This window comes from Penaeus monodon, unplaced genomic scaffold, assembly GCF_015228065.2.
Source record: "Penaeus monodon isolate SGIC_2016 unplaced genomic scaffold, NSTDA_Pmon_1 PmonScaffold_11012, whole genome shotgun sequence".
NCBI lineage: Eukaryota > Metazoa > Arthropoda > Malacostraca > Decapoda > Penaeidae > Penaeus > Penaeus monodon.
In genome coordinates, this window is record NW_023639729.1 from 359 (window position 1) to 11386 (window position 11028).

At 37.3% G+C, this 11028-nt stretch overlaps 1 non-coding gene across 1 annotated transcript; it reads left to right on the forward strand.

Annotated features, from left to right (window-relative positions):
* Positions 1-10238: 10238 nt before the first annotated feature.
* Trnar-ucg lies at positions 10239-10313 on the forward strand. The gene has a single exon. It is a non-coding gene; the product is annotated as a tRNA-Arg (tRNA).
* The last annotated feature ends 715 nt before the right edge of the window (positions 10314-11028 follow it).

An 11028-nucleotide genomic window follows, 5' to 3' on the forward strand; every position in this document is an offset into this window, starting at 1 on the left:
CCGAAGCTTGTGGAACTTGCTTCACTTCTTACCGCTTTTTTCAAGTGCAGCTTTTTTTATTTGTCAGTAACTGTGTGTTATTTGGCAGTGTTGAGACTTCGTTGAGAAGGAATATCTGTTTTGGATTTTAAAGGGTTAAATTCTGCGCTTTTTTCTTAAAAGTTAAATTTGGGCTGCGGGTACGAAATTTGTTTTTTTCCCTTTCTGAGGTGTAATTTTGGCCTTGACCATCCTAGGTTGCTGTAAAACATTACTTTTTTAAAAACTTCCACTTTTTTTCTACATCGCACCTATTGAAATAAAAAAAAGTAATCTCGTTTGGATGTCACGGTGACCCCATGTCCCTTCGCCTAGAAATTTTTCAAAGAATGTTTTCATGACTTTGAGGCTCGAGCCTTCGCAAAAGCGTTAGCATTGGCCCCCCTTTTTTCCTAGGACTACCGGATTCCCCACTACATTTCCCTTAGTCTTTTACTTTTTTTACATTAAAACTCAAATTTTTGTAAAATTTTTTTTTTCTTCTCGCTGGCTAAATGAAAATTTTCTAAAAGCTCTTTATTTCTTCTCACTGTGGGTGCAGGGTTTGGAGTTTGACTTGACCAATCTTTAAATGGGGAAAATATTGTTTTTTTATTGGTACTGAAACGACTCTTTTTCTTAACCAAATTTCCCCAATATTTTTTTTCAAATTTTTGAAAAAAGAAACCTACCCTAATTCCTACTTTTTACCGGGTTTACTCTTCAATGAGCCCTTTTTATCCTTTTGTATCTTCTTCCCCTTTGCCTCCGGGGGGATGGCCGTTTTTCTCGTTTTTGCAGCATGGCTTTGACTAAGATAAAGCCCAGTACCCCCCCCTACTTTTTTAGGGGACTTGGTGTTTTGGGGGGGGGGGGTGATTAGCCGGGGGGCCAGAAAACCCCCCCAAACAGGGTTGGCTTGTTAGCCTCGATTAGGCAGCAAATCAGGGCTCCCGCATAGGGGGTACTCCCGGAGCATGGGGTTTAGAACAAATGCATATAGAGTGATTTTACTTTTTACACTGATTTTATTTGCGTATGTAGCCTAGGCAGACATAGGGGTTTATCCCCAAAAACCCTAAATGCTACGCATAGCACGGGTTTAAAGGGAAAACGTTTATAGTACACATTTGTGTACCCTATACCTGTACATGCACACACAACACACACCCCCAACCCCACAACACAACACACACACACACACACACACACACACAACACACACAACAAAAAAAAAAACACACACACAAACCACACACACAAAAACACACACAAAAACACACCCCCACACAAACACACACACACAAAAAAACAAAAACACCACACAACCAACACACCACCCCACACACACCCCAAAACACCCACACACACATTAATTATATATATTAAATATATATACATATATATAATTTTATATATAAAATATATATTTCCATTTATCAACATATAACACACACATACCAATACATTCCTCCACTATTCTTATGATTCATTCTTATTGTATGTTACTTCTCCATCTGGTTTCTTTATTGCAACAATTGATTTCTCCATATACCGAGTCTCCTTTTAACTTTGTTTTCATGCTACACACTGATATCACTGTTTCATGTATTATTTGAGTATTGAATTTCGTTACACTCCTTTTATTTTTTATTTAAAGTCTTTGTTAGTTCGGCTAATTCCTAATTCTATCTTGTCCCTGATGACGATATTTCATGACACTACGTTTTTGCAGAAGCTCTTTTAGTTTCTACCGAGAACTTGACTGGAGATTGCTGACGATTCATACCGCATACTTCTAGTGCAAGAATTCCTCTATTATGTCATTGAACTGATTGTTGATTGGTCAATGTTGAGATCTTCTTCGCCTGAGAAGGAATCTCTGTTTTGGATGTAAGATTAAATACTGTCGCTGCTGGTCTCCAAGTTAGCTAAATCGCTGTGTTTGTTCGATAGAGTTTAACTCCTTTCCCTCCTGAGGTTGAGTTTAATTGGATCTGACCATTCTATGTCGCTGCCAACATTATTTATTAATAACTTCCACTTTTTTACTATATAAATTACCGCGTTCTATTTGACATATGAAGTCAATTCGTTTTTTGAGTCAAGATGGCGAATCCAAGTCCACTCCGCTTTCTTTTTTCGAAGAATGTATCATGATTTTGAGGGGATCGAGCCTCCGCAAAATAAACTAGCATTTGTCCCCTCTCATTCTAGTACCTATTCCGTGATTCCCTATTCGTTTCTCCCTACTGTCTTTATTACCTATTTTTGCATTAAAATCTCCATATATTGTGAAATGGGATTTTACTTCTCTCGCTGGCTCAATGAACCTCTTCATAGAAGATCTCTATTTATTCAAACCTGTGGCTTCTGCAGGTTGGAGCATCTAGACTTGAACAATCTTTAAGTTGTACCTATTGTTGAGTTTTATTGTTACTGAAGCACTCTTTCGCCTCTATACATATAGAATTCCACTATATTCTTTTCTAAACGTTTGGTGAACTAAGACAGCCCACCCTACATTCCTGCTGATACCTGGGGTTTACCTCACTACAATAGAGCACATGTCCATCATTTAGTATCTTCTGTTCTTCGCCTAGTCTTCTAACCTAACAGAGAGTCCTACACTATCCATTTGATGAAAGAAAGTTCCTCAAGTAATGCTAGTAAGTCGGATTCAGTTCTTCATGTCCCCTATATTATATGTGCAAAGGTTATCAATGTATTATATAGTGTGGTGCCACTGTGTGTGTGTGTGTGTGGTTGTGTGTTGTGTTTCTCCTCTTCGGCTTCCTTTCTGGGAGTCGCCATAAGTGGCCCAAGATCCGAATCATAGTCTGGGCTTGTTTTACGCGAATTGACATACCCTTCTTCGTTTCATCTGCGGTTGGGTCGGGCACTGAGTTGCAACTTGTGATCTCAGTGGCTCGGGGTACCTGTAGGCAGTTTGTGGTGAAGTTCCGGTGCCCAAGGGACAACGGCTCCGGCCCGGTGACTCGAACTCTCGAACTCAGACTTAATATGATATATATATATATATATATGTGTGGTGTGTGTGTCGTGTCGTGTGTTTGGTGTGTGTGTGTTGTCCATTTTTATATATTTAATCTCAAAATTCACATCTATCAGTTTTACCTAGGTCATCAGTTATAATGACCCATCATCATATCAACCGAAGTGAGAGGTTAAGTAATTAGTCACGTTTATGTATTAAGCTTTTTATTATGCGACAACAATACTTTTTGTCTGGAACTCCATTAAGCAAAGACAACGCGACGAAAACGTGATGAAAATTTACAAGGGTGTGTAAGTCATAGCCGGGCCTTTTGCGGACGGATGATTAGGAAAATACGTTGTCAACTTTATTTAATGAACCCAATTTAAGCTATGTCTGGATGTAGACCCCTCCCACATTCCTTGATCATGTTCGTCATTGGGGCTGGAGGGGGAGTTAGGAGACGGAGACTGAGGCCCAATTGAGGATCTCCCTACCTTAGGACCTCAGCCCTCGCCTCACTAACTTTTGAATTGTATTTTCTTCTCTCCATTTCTTTTCCACTCTCTTTCTATTCATCCCCTTCTTATGCACCAGATATCTTAATTAAATTCATCCTTTCACCCTTTTCGCACACAATGCTTGACTTCGTGCTAATATGGACTTTGATCGACCTAGCACCATTTATGCTTTTAGCACCATTAATGCAGACAACTCACTCAGACAGATCTGTGAACAACCTAAAACGCAAAAAAGGGGAGGAAAAACAAATCGAAGGGGAAAAAAATAAAGCGATACAAAAATCCGAAAAAAAAAAGGGAAAAAAAAAGAATTCAGAACGTTCTTCAAAGTAGACTAACGCCTTACCAGATGGGCAACGAAACAGCATGCGGTTAAGTACACACCTTGGGCAGCTCATGAGGTCGAAGCAGCGGACTCAGAAAAAGTACTCTAGGAAACAGTACTGCTATTGTCACATATGGTTTTCATCTAAAAAGACTTTTGAAACTGGATTCCAGGGTGTAGATTAAGAGCAAGATTAGTAGTAGTAGAGAGTGGTAGGGGTTATGGTAAGACGGATTGAGATTGTAGATTATTCGGATCATTAAGGATAGAGAATAAAAAGAGCCAAGGCAAAATTAAAAGACAATTTTGTGAGCATAGATGTCTTAGGACAAGTGGGTAGAATGGGGAATATTTAAGCATGTACATACTGATATGTGAAACGGTAGAAAATGTGGGGTAGATTAGAATAAGAAGATTTTAAGGGTAAGATACTGTAATTTATTTGTTTTCAGGGTAGTGAGATGAGGGTAAAATGATAGAAATTCTCATAATTCGTATGAACAAGAGATATGTTTCCAAAATTCTCATCTTTTGTCCGTGTTAATTATCTTGTCTCTTTCTACTTAAACTACTCCTGGTCTTGGTATTTTTTGGTTTCTACGAAGAAAAATTAATAATCCTAACTCTGATTCTTTAATTTCATCTTATAAATCTCATCCTGAGAAAGAATGGCAGGGAAAACACAGTAAAGAAACATTGCCTTATCACTTTAACATTTACATCTTTTAGCAGCACTTTGATTACAAAGTTCCTCTTTCTCTTCCCTATAGAATACGACATGCTCATGGACGAAGCTAAGACTTGAATAAAAAAAACGCATAGAGTCTGCAAATTGCATTTTATTCAATCACTACGTTCGACAAAAAAAAAAAAAAAAAAAAAAAAAAAAAAAAAAATACGATATAGATAATGACAATAAATGAAAATAAATAAAATCAAATAAATAAACAAAAGAAATAATGTAAAAAAAATTAAATTGACTACAGTATAGGTATAGGGATCTCATGTGTATGACCGGCAAACCCTAACCTGGATAAGGCAGTATCGGACTTCGGATCCGAAGATTGCAGATTGCGCGAGTGCCCCTTCGTCCCGGTGGAAGCCAAAATATTTTGTTAGAATAAAGAGATTTATCGAAAAAGGATTTCAATGTCCACTGTTCGAAAACTATTGTTATCCGGGTGGTTAATACAGTTAATATTATCATTTCCATTGGAAGAGGTCATAATGTACTACAAATCTTATATAGGACCACATATTTGATTATCTGTTGGTGCGATTACAAAAGCCTCGTATCGCACATGATCCTTGTTGTTCCTGTTCATTTATCAGTCAAAGGCCGCATTGTGCCGCTCAAGCCAACGGCATCTTTGTCTAGCGACGGCACTTGGCCACGGACGGATACACAAACCCGTCCTGGTGGAAATCTACATTTTCTTTATACACTCTGTAGTTTAGATTGTTGTCAGTTTCAGCTTTGTCATTTTTTTTATAACTCCTTTAGTATTTTACGTTTGTATCTATAACGACTTAATATTTCAAAGTGCTTAGGTGTTACACACTTTAAAACGTACAGTATGTAATGTGACGATTTTGATACAGCAAAGCCTTTATGTTTCGAAGTGATTCAGGCAGTTAAGGTGAGCCTGAAATCGGTAAGTTTTATCAGTATCTGGTTTCGTTTTATAAAAAAAGGTTTAAATTTTTTTTTTTAAAACACCGCCTCATTCGGCGGGACCAACACAGCGCCTCCACTACGCACTACGCTGACCACCCGACCGAAGCCCCAGCGTGTGTTACAACTAAGATAAGATAAATAGATAAGCGTCAGCTAAGATAAGATAAGATGATGATACCAGCAGTCACTGCGACTTACACCGAGGAAGCATGTAGCTTGCTCTTGTTGAAGCTAGTCACATCTCCAAAGTCTGTTCCGAAATTCAACAGCGACTTCCCTCCTTCTGCCTTCCCTTTTGAGATTATTTATGCTCTCGTTTGCCCTGCTAGACCATGTTGCTGACCGATCTTGCCTCAGTGATAAATTTGAAAGCAGCGAACATGATCGGGATGCATAGAGTCGTACTTCTCCGAGTCCTGGGAAATAATTCACTGCCAGCTTATGTCACTGGACCCTTGCAAACAGTCGACCTTTCGCTACACCGAGTCGCTTATTTCGTTGCCGTGGGAGGCCTCTTCCCCACGGATGCTTGGCAGCGATTGGAGGTAGCCCGTAGGAAGCAGTCTCAACCCCGCGATTATGGTAGCTGTGCTTTCCATATTTAACGGTCACTCAAAGGGCTCCTGCATTCATATCCATATAATGCAAGACTTTCCTCTTAACCCTCCACCATTAAAAGAACCTATTGAAACAATGCAACAACACAGATTCACAATATAAATCACAACGGACAATTCCTGCGTCATGATCTATACATGAAACACATTGTCACCATTTAAGACCGTGTGGCCTAACGGATAAGCGTCGGAACTACGGATCCGAAGAGTGATGCAGGTGTCACGGGAATCCTGTCACGGTCGCCGTTTGCAAGCAAAATCCCACACTTTCAGGCCCAATTATATCAAATATAGACTGACATGAAGTCTGTCATCAGAGAAAATAAGTCTCTTTCAATGGGTCCTTTATCCACAAAGAAGACCATGTTACAGCTAATAGCTACATACTGTTGAGATAAATAATAGCCACAAAAGAAAAGATTCTGCCACGTAATCAGCCTTCAAAAAGATGAATGCTTTAGATAGTGTTGATTACTTTATATATAAAAAATTGTACAGTTGCACACCACCAAATGTATGATATTATGTATATACTATATATATATATATATATTTATAATATATATAGATATATACATATAGACAGACAACAGATATATGTACACACACCCCACACATATATATATATAATAATATATATAATATATATATATATATAAGATATATATGTTAATCATATATGTATATATATAATAAATATATACTACATTATATATATCATATTTATTTATATATGTATGTATGTAGGTATGTAGGTGTTTGTGTTCAGAATATGACATTACACACACACACACAACACACCTATATATATTATAATATATATATATATATATACATATATATACTATAATATATATATATATATATATATATCGGTGTGTGTGTGTGTGTGTGTGGCGTACTGTGGGATGTGTTGTGTGCCCCATCTTCCCTACATTTGTGTGTGTGTGTGGTGTGAATGTTACGCTATGATATACTAGTATTATATATATATCATATAGTATATATATATATACATATATACATATATATATACACATATCTATACGTATATATATATATATATATATATTTATATATATATTATAATATATATATATATATAATATGAATGATGTTGACACTTAGGTAGAAAAAAACACAATGCACAAAACTAGCTTATATGAAACATGAGAAATACAATTTCGAAATCCACCTGCATTCCATTAGGTCGAGAGGACAGGGAGAGGGAGGGAGTGGTGTAGAAAAGGGAGAAGAGGCTAAGTTCGTGGAAAAGGGGCAGGACCTCCCGTGGACCGCGAACGGAAACGGGGGAGGTCAGTCGGGTCGGAGGATCAGATGGACTATGCGGCACGGTGCACCCCGGCAGAAGGAAGACGGCGGGGTATGTAGGAAAGCCGGAAGGACTATCTGATAGAAAAGCCACCTGTTCAAGTTGATCACGCAGCAGCTTGATTAGGAGGATTCCATCAGTCTGCAGAGTGTATTGCGCACACTCCTTCTCTCTGTGTTTCAAAACCACTATGTCCCCTTTCTACTGGAAATTCACTCGGGCTTTATCTACAGGCGGGCACTTTAATTAAATTAACGTCAAGTGGGAGCTCTCCTGTATAATTACTGAGTCATTACTCTGGATGAAACCCATCACTATAAAATACAATCAATTAATAACGAGGGTTACTGATGACAAATTTCAGTCTTTTGAGATAACTGATGAGAAGGGTAATATCAAACAATCTGATAAATCTTACATGTCTTGAGATATGAATTATAAATAATTAAAAACTTACCATTTCTTGATATATTAATTATAAACATTAAACTTGTACAACCTAAAAAACCTTAATTGACAACAGATTGTCCCATTTCTCACACTAATGTGTGTAGTATAACTGTATCCTTCTCTTATGTAGAATCCTTCTTGAATCTTTGTCTGTACCGACTTCTCTCAATTTCCTTCATATCTTCATGAACTCAGTTTAGAGGATTCCTAAGTATGGCATCTTGCTCTACAATCTGGTGGAATCCTCCAAGGATTCTCAGGAAACAAACACAACAAAAACAGGAAAACAAATAAAAAACCCCATTCTAAAAAAAACACAATGTTCTATTTTAGGATGACTCAAAATAAAGATTCAACTATAACTGATTTTTGTAGTAACATAACTACTTTTTGACAAACAAATGGTGTATATCATTGCCATTATATCCGGATCCGAGTAGTGTATTATTCTAAAATTATCTTATTTTTAGTGACACCCTCACTTTAGCATAGATAGTCTCATTACGAATATAAACGTTCAATAACCCACTTACTCCGTGAATGGGTTTTACATCCTCAATAATAACAGAGAAACATATGAATGGTATCCAAGTACCACGTGTCAGCCACTAGCCTGCGAAGATATTCTATTACCATGGTTTTCCAATTGTTCTCACAATTTATTATTTTGTTATTGTTATGTAATCAGATCTATAGTTTTTAAATTTCTATTATTGATAGTTAGTACAGTTGGATGTTATGTCCTACTGAGGGCTATATAAGAATGTTTTAACAACCTCTTTAGGCACTTTACCAGGCACTTATTTCGGTTCTCTCTCTCGCTCTGGATCACGACTATAATATCAGGGTTTAACACTGTATAATTCCTTAACACTTTACCATCTACTCAGGTAACATATATACAAGAATTATGTTCGCTATTAATCATACAGGCATATACCGGAAAATGAATGAATTTCTTTATAGTCAAACAAAATGAATTACATATTGGTGTCTTCACTAAAAATATACCATATAGAACCCTTACAATCTAATAAGAACGTGAAAATAAACTGCGTACCTCTAAACTAGAGAGAATGCATTGAGGGGGAAACAAAGAAAACGAACTTTGGGGGTAAACTCGCATATTTGAACTTTCTTATCTAGTGTAATATGTAAACGTAATAGCACCTGATACAAAAATAGTAAATAAAGTATAATCGTCTAAGAAAATAAAAAATACATCTTTCTAAATAATGATTTAAGTACTAATATCTACCAGCTGTAAGACTAATTAAATGAGGTTATACATTAATTAACATATGAGTAAAGACCAGTAAGTGAGGTATACAAAGGAGTGGTCACAGACGACATTTTTGGGCATCATTCTACTTCGTGTCCTATGCTCATTACACGAGCGTGGATATCAGCGGAAGGAAAGACAATTCGCGCCCCCCCGCGACCAATCCACTCTGATTGCCCTGCGTCCCAACTGATGGCAAAGGAGGGTGTCGTAGTTGTGTCCCCTGGAGACAGCGTAATTATATTGAAACAAAGGTTAGTGAGACTGGTGACTGTCTCGCTAAAGATATATTTAGCACAGGAAAGCACAAGAAACAGCATAGGTGCTATGCTTCGAGGTAGAGGAAGGGCTGATGTGGACCGGTGCGACGGGAGTGTTCATTTGTGCCTCAAAGATCAGCTGCAGATGAGCTCGGGTGCAGAGGGCGCGCAATCTCCCAGAGTAGGGCAGGCTGAGAAGTGGGTACAGTTCGGAGAACGAAAGACTGAAGGGAAATCAAATTATCCCATCCAGGTACTGGGGTCACAGATTGAGGAGGACAGAGAGGTGGCAACCCGTTTCTTACATGGAGAGGATGGTGTGTGTGTGGGTTGTGTGTGTCTGTGAATCGAAAAAAACGGTGAAACGATAAAAACCCCCAAATTTTTTTAGAAAAAAATTTTTCCTTTTTTTAAATCCTTTTTAAAACATTTAAAAAAACACTTTTTTTAAAATTTACATTTTTGCATTTTGCTTACAAAGTTTCCTCTTTCTCTTCCCTAAGAAATACGAATGCTCATGACGAAGCTAAGAAGATTTAAAAAAAAAAAAAAAACGCCATAGAGCCCCCCTGCAATTTCATTTATTCAATCACCGTTCGACCAAAAAAAAAAAATAAAATAATATAAAAAATATATATATATATAAAAATTTAATAAAATGACAATAAATGAAATAAAAAAACAAATAATAAACAAAAAAAGATAATTGTAAAAAATAATTGATACAGTATAGGTATAGGACTGCTCATTGTATATGACCGTGGTGGCCTAATGGATAAGGCTTTCGGACTTCGGATCCGAAGATTGCAGGTTCGAGTCCTGTCCCGGTCGTAAAGCCAAAAGTATTTTGTTGAATCAAGAGATTTATCGGAAAAAAAGGATTTCAAATGTCATTTGTTCGAAAACTATTGTTATTTTCCCGGTAATACAGTTTAATATTATCTTTTTTCCATTGTTCAGAGGTCATAATGTACACAAATCTATATATGCACACATTTTTTTTTTTCTGTTGGTGCGATACAAAGCCTTATCGCATGATCCCTTGTTGTTCCTGTTCATTTATCAGTCAAGGTCCGCATTGTGCCGCTTCCCAAGCAAGGGCATCTTTGTCAAGCGAGGCAACTTAGCGCGGGACCGGATCCCACAAACCCTTCCTGGGGGGAAAATCTACATTTTTTCCTTTTATAACTCTGTATTTTTAAGTTTTTTTTGTCAGTTTCAGTTTTTTTAGTCTTTTTTTTTTTTCATAAACTCTTTAGTTTTTTCCCGTTTTGTATCTTACTGACTTAAAAATTTCAAGTGCTTGGTGTTACACTTTAAACCCGTACAGTATGGGTAATGTGACCGATTTCTGATTACAGCAAAGCCCTTTAAGGTTTTTCGAAGTGAATAGGCAGTTAAGGGTGAGCCTGAAATCTTAAGTTTTCAATATTTGTTTTTAGATTTTTTTAAAATATTTTAAGGCCTCTTCGGGGGCCCCACAGCCCCCCACTACGCATACGGACTGACACAACCCCGACCAAAGCCCCAGCGTGTTTTTAAATAA